Genomic DNA, 12684 nt, shown 5'->3' on the forward strand with positions numbered 1-12684 from the left:
GTGTGAACTTGTGACTCCAGAGTTAAAAGGCACACTGAGTCTCAGTTCACACAAAACTCACTTAAAATAATAAAGATCTTGTTGTTGGAAAAGTCTAACCACAGTATTAGCTGCTACCATTTTTATTAATACCTAATATGCTGTCTCGATAAAAACAAAAAATGTGGAATTCTAAGTTATTCCACCTCCTAAAAGAGACACAAAGACAAATAATTGATAGTTATTTGGCTGGTGGACAGGGTAGGAAGGGTAATGGCTCCTCAATAAGAATTAACGTACTACACCTTGTTTGAATGATTCTTTCTCCCCCTTACCTAAAAGGTAGTCAGTGGGATAATTTTATGACTCAGATAGGTTTCAGATGTAGAAAATTTTTTGACAAGGCAGGGTGGCATCATGGGTACTCTAGTCCTTAAATCTTACATAGAACTAATTTCAAGAGAGAGACAACCAAGTTTCAGCCCTGGATCTGCTTCTCACTATGGCAGGAAGCCAACTACTGCAACTGAATGGTGTACAATAGGCTCGATCCTTAAAGAAGCATTCATCCACTTCTTCACCCACATAGACTCATTGAGCGCCATTTACTAGTCCAGACGCTCCTCCATGGACAAAGAGAGTCCCAACAAGCAATGCAGGGTGATGAGTCTCGAATAAGAACTGCTGTCACTCTGATCAGCAAAGTCCTCTCAGTGTTTAAGTAATTGTAGGATGAAGTAAGGGCTCTCAGTGGTTGTGAGTCCCTGAGGCTCCTGAAGAGCTCTAAGATTAGTCTGGGTCCTTGGCAGGCGAAATTTAACTGGGGGTGGTTCAGTTAGAATGGGAATGGCCTATAGCATAGGCAGGCAAGAACTGACCACCCACACAGCACTGCCCCACAGAGTGGCACAAGTCCTCAGCAGGACACTGTGTCCTCTTTGAATGGTCTGGGTTTCCCTGGTAGCTCAGAGATAAAGAATCCACCTGTTAATGCAGGAGGCCCGAGCTGGGTCTCTGGGTTGGGAAGATCCCCTGAAGAAGGAAATGGCAACCCACTCCAGTCTTCTTGCCTAGAGAATCCCCATGGACAGAGGAGCTGGGTGGACTACACTCCATGGGGTTGCAAAGAGGTGGATACAACTGAGCAACTAACACACACATAATGATTAAAGGCCTAAAAATAGCTGCTGGGGTTGTCTCAAAAGCTATGAGGAGGGGAGAAAACAACTTCTCATCAGCACTTATGTGACTACTGTGTGTTACTGGTGGCCCAATGGCGCATCCATTGTTATCCTCATGGCCTTACATCACCATGGCTCCCAATGCAGCTGCAACTGACAGGCTGTATCATTACCAACATTTCATATATAAAAATATGACTATTAAAATACTATCAAACTCTCACACTTAAAAAGAATGATAGATGGTTATTTGTGTTACAGAAGGTATCCTGACACACAGTGAATTCACTGAACAAGCCTTCTTGAAAATTCACATAGAGTCTCATTGTTTATCATCAAGTCCTCAAGGGACTGCAGCCTTTAACTCTGGGCCCTTCATCAAAGACAGTCTTAAGGGGCCCAGACATAGGAGTCCTGCTCCAGTCTGCTCTATTATTTCAGTGGATCTCAACTTTCTCTGGATTGGTTCTGATTTTATTTTTTTTTAATTTAAATTTATTTATTTTAATTGGAGGCTGATTACTTTACAATATTGTATTGGTTTTGCCATACATCAACATGAATCCGCCACAGGTGTACACGTGTTCCCCATCCTGAACCCCCATCCCAACTCCCTCCCCATACCATCCCTCTGGGTCATCCCAGTGCACCAGCCCCAAGCATCCTGTATCCTGCTTCGAACCTGGACTGGTGATTCGATTCATTTCCTATATGATATTATACATGTGTCAATGCCATTCTCCCAAATCATCCCACCCTCTCCCTCTTCCGCAGAGTCCAAAACACTGTTCTATACATCTGTCTCTCTTGCTGACTCACATACAGGGTTATCGTTACCATCTTTTTAAATTCCATATATATGCATTAGTATACTGTATTGGTGTTTTTCTTTCTGGCTTACTTCACTCTGTATAATAGGCTCCAGTTTCATCCACCTCATTAGAACTGATTCAAATGTATTCTTCTCAATGGCTGAGTAATACTCCATTGTGTATATGTACCACAGCTTTCTTATCCATTCATCTGGTGATGGACATCTAGGTTGCTTCCATGTCCTGGCTATTATAAACAGTGCTGCAATGAACACTGGGGTACACGTGTCTCTTTCAACTCTGGTTTCCTTGGTGTGTATGCCCAGCAGTGGGATTGCTGGGTCATAAGGCAGTTCTATTTCCAGTTTTTTAAGGAATCTCCACACTGTTCTCCATAGTGGCTGTACTAGTTTGCATTCCCACCAACAGTGTAAGAGGGTTCCCTTTTCTCCACACCCTCTCCAGCATTTACTGCTTGTAGACTTTGGTTCTGATTTTAAAACTCCATGGCTCCATGTTTCAGAAAGATTTTATGTACTCTCTAAACTACATACATTTGTAATAATCAACCTTCCACTTTCTGGTCACGAAAGACTTAGCTCTGATCAAAAAGCATAACCACCTTCTCCACACTGAGCTGCAGGAACTCAAACCAAGTGAAAGAGCTAGGCTTTCCCTGTGCTCACCTGCCTGCTTTCAAGATTTTCAAAATGCAGAAAGCATGCTCAAGGGCCTTCCAAGCAAAGAAGCATGGCTTTGCTTCAAGCTCCTTCTCAGGCTTCTACCTTCCTCATGAAAGGCAGGTAAGCACCTACTGGGGTTGGGCTCGGGGCTGCTCTGACGGTCTCTACCGTTTATGGTGGCTGCTGGACCAGGCACAACAGAATGACAATCCAGGAAGGACTGAAGCAAGGGCTGGGAGAAAGGACACATTAGGGAAGCCAGAGGGACCAGAACCAGAAAGGGATGGGAAGCTGATGGGAAGAAAGCTGGGGGACACATGGGAAATTGTTAGTCAAACTTATCTATGTATTTTGTTTTGGGGGAGCATAATTATAATCCAAGCTTCCCCTGATTGTTACTATCTTGAGTGAGAAGGGGTTGGCTAAATATTTCAATGCCTCAGAAAAAAAAATTATAATGAAAAATCCTTTTGAGTTTTCCCATGTACACACTTGAAAGGCATGTATAAAGTTGACTGTGAAAAACTCTCTTCATTCTCTGCCCCCTGCCCTAGTGGTGGCTATCTCTGTGAACCAGCCTAAATGTCAAAAGAAAAAGGCATCCTCTCAGGAAAATATAAATATTTATAGATAACATTACTCCATCAGTCCTGAAATGTTAAACAGAGCAATTTCTTCATTCTTCTCTTTATTGATTTAGGTATGCAGTACATAATAATCAGAAAGCAAAAAAAAAAAAAAAAAACCAGAATGCAAGTCACTAGGTCATGCATCAAATAAATGGAGACCAAAAATAATATTCATTAAATCTCTCTGTGATATATCCCCAGAGAGGTACAGAAACAAGAAATCAATGCCAAAAAAAAAAAAAAAAACCAGCCTCGGGCCATTGGAGATTGGCTGCTCAAGTACCACCTCCTGTGATGAGAGTGTCCAAGTCTGTGGAATTCCTGCCCCAATATATATGCTCTCAAGGGCTAATTTTTACCAGCTGACTGAAGGACCAGTGGGAAAGAGTGGAAATGCAAGGGGGATATCAAGTCTTCATTCAGCTCTAAAAATAATTTGGGAAAGTGAAGAGAAAGTAAAAAGCCTGTTGGTGAATGAAAGTGAAAGAAGAGAGTGAAGAGGCTGGCTTAAAACTCAACATTCAAAAAATGAAGATCATGACATCCGGTCATATCACTTCATGGCAAATAGATGGGGAAACAATGGAAACAGTGAGAGACTTTATTTTCTTAGACTCCCAAATCACTGCAGATGGTGACTGCAGCCATGATATTAAAAGACACTTGCTCCTTGGAAGAAAAGCTATGACAAACCTAGACAGTATATTAAAGAGCAGAGGCATTGCTGACAAAGGTCCATATAGTCAAAGCTATGGTTTTTCCAGCAGTCCTGTATGGATGTGAGAGTTGGACCATAAAGAAAGCTGAATGTTGAAGAGTTGATGCTTTTGAGGTGTGGTGTTGGAGAAGACTCTTGAGAATCCCTTGAACTGCAAGGAGATCAAACGAGTCCATCCTAAAGGAAATCAGTCCTGAATATTCATTGGAAGGACTGATGCTGAAGCTGAAGCTCCAATACTTCGGCCACCTGATGCGAAGAACTGACTCACTGAAAAAGACCCTGAGGCTGGGAAAGATTGAAAGCAGGAGGAGAAGGGGACGACAGAGGACAAGATGGTTGGATGGCATCACTGACTCAATGGACATGAGTTTGAGCAAGCTCCAGGAAATGGTGAGGAGAAGGCAATGGCAACCCACTCCAGTACTCTTGCCCAGCAAATCCCATGGATGGAGGAGCCTGGTAGGCTGCAGTCCATGGGGTCACTAGGAGTCGGACACGACTGAGTGACTTCACTTTCACTTTTCACTTTCATGCATTGGGGAAGGAAATGGCAACCCACTCCAGTATTCTTGCCTGGAGGATCCCAGGGACGGGGGAGCCTGGTGGGCTGCCATCTATGGGGTCACACAGAGTCAGACACAACTGAAGTGACTCAGCAGCAGGAGATGGTGAAGGACAGGGAAGCCTGGCGTGCTGCAGTCCATGGGGCTGCAAAGAGTCGGACACGACTGAGCAAACTGACCTGGACTGAACCTCAGTTTTCTTGACCTCTATTAGACCTCACATCTTCTAAAGTCTCAGGTCTGTTTTCTGGGTCCCTCTTATGCAACCCCAAATTGGGTTCTACCGGCACGACAGTCATCTTTACAAGTGATAGCCAACTTGGAATAAGCAAGGATTATGACTTAACAGTGTGATATCTGCACAGCTTTTCCAACTCAAGAAAGATGCCCCATTGTATTGTCAGTTAACTCTATCAACTAGCTCTATCAGCTTGACTGAAAATTTTTTCTTCAAAAATCAATTACTGTAATCTATCACATCAACAGGTTTTTTAAAAAATATCACACAATCATGTTAATAGATGCAGAGACAGCATTTGACAAAATCCAACACTCATTAATGATAAACTCTCACTAAACAAGAAATAGAAAAGAATTTTCTCAACTTCACAAAGATTATCTATGAAAAATGTAAAGCTAACATTATACTTTAAAAAGTGAGAAACTTAAAGCTTTTTCACTAAGATCAGGTAAGAAGCAGGATATTCCCTCTAACCACTTCTTTTCAACATCACTCAGGGAGTCCTAGCTAATACAATAAGCAAGAGAAAAAAATAAAAGGTATCCAGACTGGGAGAAAAGAAATTAAAGAGGATGACATGATTCTCTATGTAGAAAATCTAAAAAAGTTGACAAAAAAATTAAAACCCTTGAAGTAATAATTGATTATAATGCACATTTGGAACATTCAAGTTAATATGCAAAACTGAATTTCTTTCCTATACACAAACAATGATCAAAAGGAATTTAAAATAAAAAATTCCATTTATATCAGTTCCTCCCATAATAAAATATTTAGGTATTAATATAAATCTAAAAAAACACGTATAAGATCTCTATGTGGAAAACTACAAAATTTAGATAAAGAAAATTAAAGAAGTAAATAAATGAAGGGATAACCCATGTTCACAGAGAGGAACACACGATACTGTCAAGATGCTGGTTCTTCCCAACTTGATCCATACATTCAATCAACCCATGTCAATATCCCAACAAGATATTTAATGGGTATCAATGAAGTGATTTTAAAATTAAAAAAAATAAAATAAAATTTATATGGACTTTCATGGTAGTCCCATGGCTAAGACTCTGCACTCTCAATGCAGCGGGCCTGGGTCCCATTCCTGGTCAAGGAACGAGATCCCACGTGCTGCAAATAAGTTCACATGCTATGACTGAAAGATCCTCATGCTGCAACTAAGACCCAGTGCAGCCAAATAAATAAATATTTTTTTAAAAAAGCAAATGATTTGAATAATTTGTTTAAGTTTATATGGAGTGATAAAACTCCCTGAATAACCAACATGACATAGAAGGAAATAACAGTTGGACGACTGAGGATACTCATTTTAAGACTTATTTACTATTGTACTCCCATTCCACAGTAGCCAAGGTAAGGAAATAACCTAAGCACCTGTTGACAGATAGGCAGATAAAGACAGAATGATATATATATAGATACATACATGTAGCATATACTACTGTGGAATACTTCAGCCTTAAAAAAGGAAGAAAATCTTGTCATTTGTGACAATATGAATGAAACTGGCAGACATTATGCTAATAAGCTGGACAGAGAAAGATGAATACTACATGGTATCACCTATACATGGAATCCTAAAAAAAAAAAAGTCAAACTTGTAAAAACAGAAAGATGCTCAACACTGCTCATTATTAGAGAAGTGCAAATCAAATTACAATGAATGGAAACTGACACAGCCATGATGGAGAACAATATGGAGGTTCCTTTTAAAACTAGGCATAAATCTACCATATCACCCAGCAATTCCACTACTGGGAATATTCCCCAAGAAAACTACAATTCTAAAAGACACATGCACCCCAATGCTCACTGCAGCAATATTTACAAGAGCCAGGACATGGAAACAACCTAGATGTCCAGTGACAGATGAATGGATAAAGAAGTTGTGGTACGTTTATAATGGAATATTACTCGGCCATAAAAGGGAATGGGTTTGAGTCAGTTCTAGTGAGGTGGATAAACCTAGAGCCTGTTTATATAGAGTCAGAAAGAGAAAAACAAATATTGTATAGTAATGCCAATACATAGAATCTATGGTACTGATGAACCTATCTGTAGGGCAGGAATGGAGACACAGATGTAGAGAAAAGACTTGTGAACACAGTGAGGGAAGGAGAGAGTGGGAGGAACTGAGAAAGTAGCATTGGCATATAAACACTATCACGTGTGAAACAGACGGCCGCAGGGAAGTTCCTGCACAGCACAGGGAGCCCAGCCTGGCGTTCTGGCAGCCTAGAGGGGTGGGACGAGGGAGGGGAGGGAGGCTCAAGAGGGAAGGCATATATATATGTAAAATTATGACTGACATGTTATGGCATAGCAGAAACCAACACAACACTGTTAAAGCAATTTTTCTCCAATTTAAAAAAAAAAAGCTTGTAGAAACAGTAAACAAGTAGTTGCTAGGGAACTGAGGGGTAGGGAAAATAAGGACAGGTTGGTAAGATGGTACAAACTTTTAGATAGAAGATGAATAAGGTCTGAGAATGTAATGTAAAACATTGTGACTACAGTTGATACTGCATTGTAAAACTAAAGACTGCTGAGAGAGTAGAACTTAGATGTTCTAAGCCCCTGCCCCCCGCGAAAGGGTAACTATGTGAGATAATGGATATCTTCATAACTCAATGATGAGATCCTTTCACAGTGTATATAGAGTAGCAAATCATCACGTTGGCAGTTTTATTTGTCAATTATACCTCAATAAAGCTGGGGAAAAACAGACTTACTATAAAGCTACAGCAATCAAGAGTGGTATTGGCAGAAGAATAAACCAATGGACCAACGGAACAGAAGAGAAACTTCAGAAATAGATCTCCACAGATACAATCAGTTGATCTTTGACAAAGAAGCAAAGACAATACTGTGGAACAAAAAAAGTCTCTTAATGAATGGTCCTGGAACAACTAGACAACCACACACAAAAAACAAACCTAGACACAAAGCTTACATCCTATACAGAAATTAACTCAAAATGGATCAGGAATATAAATTTAAAATAAAAGTATAAAATTCCTAAGAAAATAACACAGGAGAAAACTTGGAATACCTGGGATACGACAATGCTTTTTAAAACATAACACCAAGTACATCATGTATGAAAAGAATCTATTGATAAGCTGCAACTGATAAAAATTTAAAACTTCTGCCCTGTGAAAAATAGTATCAAGAGAAAATATTTGCAGAAGGCATATCTGATAAAGGACTATTATCCAAAACATAAAAACAACTTTTAAAGTCAACAATAAGTATGGCAAAACCAGTACAGTATTGTAAAGTAAAATAAAGTAAAATTTTAAAAAAAAGTCAACAATAAGAAAACAAACCACTTGGTTAAAAGTGGGCCAAAGACCTTTAGAGACATCTTGCCAAAGATATGCAGGTGGCAAGTAAGCATATGAAAAGATGGTGCACACGATGTATCATCAGGGGAGATGTAAATCAAAACGAGATACCTACCTATGTGCCTATTAGGGTAGCCAAAATCTGGAACACTGACAATACCAAACGCTGTTGGTGAGCATATGGGGCAACAATAACTCTCATCCATTGCTAGTGGGAATGCAAAATGAAATAGCCACTTTGGGAGAGAATGTGATGATCGCTTACCATACAATCCAGTATCTATATTTCTCAGTATTTATCCAAAGGAGCTGAAAACTTATGTCCATATAAAAACCTGCACATGGATGTTTATAGAAGCTTTATTCATAACTGTCAAAGCTTGGAAGCAATCAAGCTATTTTTCAATGTGGTTTAGTTGCTAAGTTGTGTCCACTTCTTGTGACCCCATGCACTGTAGTCTGCCAGGCTCCTCTGTCCATGGGATTCTTCAGACAAGAAGACTGGAGTGGGTTGCCATTTCCTGCTCCAGGGGATCTTCTCAACTGAGGAATCAAACACAGGTTGCCTGCATTGCACACAGATTCTTTACCAACTGAGCTATGAGGGAAGCCCGTCCTTCAATAGGTGAATGAATTAATAAACTGTGGTACCTCTAGACAAAGGAGCATTGTGTGTGCATGCTCAGCTGTGTCCAATTCTTTGTGATGCTATGGACTGAAGCACACTAGGCTCCTCTGTCCATGGGCTTCTCCAGTCAAGAATACCAGAGGGGGTATTACTCAGTGGTAAAAAAAAAATATGAGCTATCAAGCCATGAAAAGACATAGAGAAACCTTAAATGTATATTACAGAATGAAAGAAACCAATCTGAAAAGGCTATGTACTATGTAATTCCAACTATGTGACATTCTGAAAAATGCAGAACTATGGAAACAATAAAAAAGATCAGTTATTTGGGGGTTGGGGTGGAGTTAAGTAGAGCACAGAGGATTTTTAGGGCAGTGAAAGCAACTGTGTATCATATTATAAGGATGAATAGGTGTCCCTATATGCATTTGTCAAAACCCATTGAATGTTCCACATCAAGAGCGAATCTTCAGGTGAACTATGAACTTTGATAATAGATTTGGGATCAATATAGATTCATCCTTGGTTTAAAATAACTTTTTTCTTTTTTTACTCTGTTGAGTGATGTTGATAATTGGGGAGGTTTTGCATATGTGGAACCAGGGGATATATGGGGACATTCTATACTTTTCTCTCAATTTTATATTGTAAATCTAAAAATTCTCTTAAAATAATGAAATCTTATTAAAAAAGTTTTTCCTGATAGATAAAATTCTCAAAATTCTCTTTTCGTGGGTCTATACCTAGAACTGTATATACCTAGGTATACATCTAAACATAATTCTATGTTTAATTTTTTGAGAAACTGCCTGCTGTTCCGAATCAGCTGTACCATTTACCTTCCTCACCAGACATGAATGAGGATTCTACACGTTCTTCCCAACACTTACTGTCTTTTCGATCATAGCCATTCTAACAGGTAAAGTGCTATCTTGCTGTGGTTTTGATTTGCATCTCCCTGACGACCAATTATGCTGAGCACATTTTCATGTGATTATCGACCATCTGTTTATCTTCTTTGGAGAAACAGTTATTCTAAACCTTTTGCTGTTGTTCAGTTGCTCAGTCATGTCTGACTCTTTGCGATCCCATGGACTGCAGCACCCCAGGCTTTCCTGTCCTTCACCATCTCCCAGAGCTTGCTCAAACTCATGTCCATTGAGTCAGTGATGCCATCCAACCATCTCATCCTCTGTAGTCCCCTTCTCCTCCTGTCTTCAGTCGTTCCCAGCATCAGTCTTTTCTAATGAGTCAGCTCTTCGCATTAGGTGGCCAAAGTACTGGAGCTTCAGCTTCAGCATCAGTCCTTCCAATGAATATTTAGGACTGATTTCCTTTAGGATTGACTGGTTTGATCTCCTTGCTGTCTAAAGGACTCTCAAGAGTCTTCTTCAACACCACAGCTCAAAAGCATCAATCCTTTGGGGCTCAGCCTTCCTTATGGTAAACCTTTACTCCATTTAAAAAACTGGATTATTTGCCTTTTTATTCTTGGATTATCTGACTTCTTTCTACACATGAAAGTGAAAGTCGCTCAGTCATGTCCGACTCTTTGTGACCCCATGGACTGTATAGTCCATGGAATTCTCTAGACCAAAATACTAGAGTGGGTAGCCTTTCCCTTCTCCAGGGGATCTTCCCAACTCAGGCATCGAACCTAGGTCTTCTGCACTGCAGGCAGATTCTTTACCAGCTGAGCCACAAGGGAAGCCCCTTTATATATATATAACATTTTGAAATATATATATATTATTATTGAAGTATAGTTGATTTACAATGTTGTGCCAATCTCTGCTGTAGAAAGTGACTCAGTTACACATATGTAGACAGTCCTTTTTCCATTTTTTCCATTTTGATTTATGACATGTTGAATATCCCTGTGCTATACAGCAGAACCTGACTGTTTAACCATCCTATATATAACAGTTTACATCTGCTAACCCCAAACCCCCAGTCCTTCCCTCCTGTTCCCGCCCCCTGTTTTAGCCACCGCAAGTCTGTCTTCTATGTCTGAGAATTGCTTCTGTTTTGCAGACAGGCTCATTTGTGCCATCTTCTAGGTTCCACATGTGAGTGGCATCATATGGTATTTGCATTCTCTCTCTAACTTACCTTCACTTGGTATGATCGTCTCTGGCTGCCTGCTTGTGCTGCACATGGCATCCTTTCTCTCCTCCGGATGGCTGAGCAGTATTCCACTGTATATACGTACCATACCGTCTTTGTTCATTCACATGTTGATGAACATTTAGGTTGTTTCTGTATCTTGACTATTGTGAACAGTGCTGCTATGAACACAAGGATGCATGTATCTTTTTGAATTCTAGTTTTATCTGGGTATATGCCCAGGAGTGTGATTGCTGGATCATATGGTAAATTTATTTTTAGTTTTCTGAAGAACTTCCACACTGTCTTCCACAGGTGATGCACCAACTTACATTCCCAACAGTATAGGAGGGTCCCTTTTGCTCCACATCCTCTCCTTATAGACTTTTTAATGATGGCCATTCTGACCAGTGTGAGGTAGTACCTTCCAGGTTTCATTTACATTTCTCTAATAATTAGTGATGCTGAGTATCTTTTCATGTGCCTACTGGCCATATGTAGTTCAGTTTATTACTTGTTTTTCTTTTTCTGCTTGTGCTAATGGTATAATAGTTAAGAAACTGTTTCCTGACTTAAGGTCATAAAGCATTACACCAATGCTTTCTTCTAGAATTTTATAGTTTTAGCTCTTACATTTGGACCTTTGATCTACTTTGAGCTAATTTTTTATATATGGTATGAGGTAGGAGTCCAACTTTAGTTTTTCTTTATCAGCTTTTAAAACTAAGAAATAGCTTTCTTCTAACTTTCACTGAATAGTGGACTTAGGGAGAAAGACTAGCTATTTCCAAGTCCAAAATTAACTTATGAATAAGAAGAGAAGACAGCAACTGAATTTTTCTTGAAGAGTCTGAAATCACCTTCAGTAATTGTAGAAATCCAGTATTTCAAGCATTGAGGTGAAGCTCAGTGCTCTGTGATTCTCCAATGACCAGCCAAGTAAAAAGACGACTTCACATGCTAAGGAATACCACGTGAAACCAACAAAATAAATGGAATTAATGGGTACCAGTAATATACCCTGCACACTGCTAGCCCCTAAGGTATAGTATACATATAAATATATGTAAAACACAATCACTTACCCTAATGGCTAAGCTTGTGAAATAATGTTGGTTTTCCAGGAAGTAGTTCAATTTCAATGAGTGAAGTAGTTCAATTATGTAAGCCTTTGGAGGAAAAAAAGGGGTCAAATTCCTTTTAGGAAATATATCCTATTTGCTCACATCAACAGGGCTGGTGAAATATTCAAACAGGGGCAGAAGGTTTTTATAAAAACAAGATATTACAATCTTGTTAATAACCATTCCAACAACTCTTTTATTGAGTATTAGACAGTGGACAACCATTTCATCAAATAAACAAAAAAAAAAAAAAAAAAGAAAGAAAGAAAGAAAATTTCCTGGTTTTGAAGACACAGATAGAAGAGATTCTCTAAATAGAGGATGATGGGAAGAAGGTAGTACAAGGGTCTCTGCATCCTCAATTACCTTTAGAATGAATGTGCATGTATTCATAAGAGATTTTTTTCAAGGCTTAAATGGATTAGAGCTTGGTTTAACTGAGTCTTTAAATTTTTTAAACAGCTTAATATTTGCCTTTTATTGGGTCTCACAAACACAAAGAAAGTGGAAAAAAAGGAAAATGTATTCAAAACCATGTTTAAAAGTATGTAGGAAGATAGAAAATACAGAAGATCAACATACCCATCATTCTCAAGGGAATGAGCCAGGCACCTGCAATCAAAAGAAAACTGTCTCCCTCTGACAGCTCATG

At 39.3% G+C, this 12684-nt stretch overlaps 1 protein-coding gene across 12 annotated transcripts in view; it reads right to left on the reverse strand.

Annotated features, from left to right (window-relative positions):
- The window catches only part of TLN2 (talin 2), a 498466-nt gene that overhangs the window by 229460 nt on the left and 256322 nt on the right, over positions 1-12684 (reverse strand). For 2 of the 12 annotated variants that reach the window (XM_042252365.1, XM_060417826.1), the window contains one exon: positions 11994-12077. The exons of the other annotated variants lie outside the window; for them this stretch is intronic. The gene's annotated coding sequence lies outside the window, so the exon portion shown is untranslated. The remainder of the gene's footprint in view (positions 1-11993; positions 12078-12684) is intronic. 12 annotated transcript variants of the gene reach the window in all.

Source organism: Ovis aries, chromosome 7 (genome assembly GCF_016772045.2).
Source record: "Ovis aries strain OAR_USU_Benz2616 breed Rambouillet chromosome 7, ARS-UI_Ramb_v3.0, whole genome shotgun sequence".
NCBI classification, from domain to species: Eukaryota; Metazoa; Chordata; class Mammalia; order Artiodactyla; family Bovidae; genus Ovis; species Ovis aries.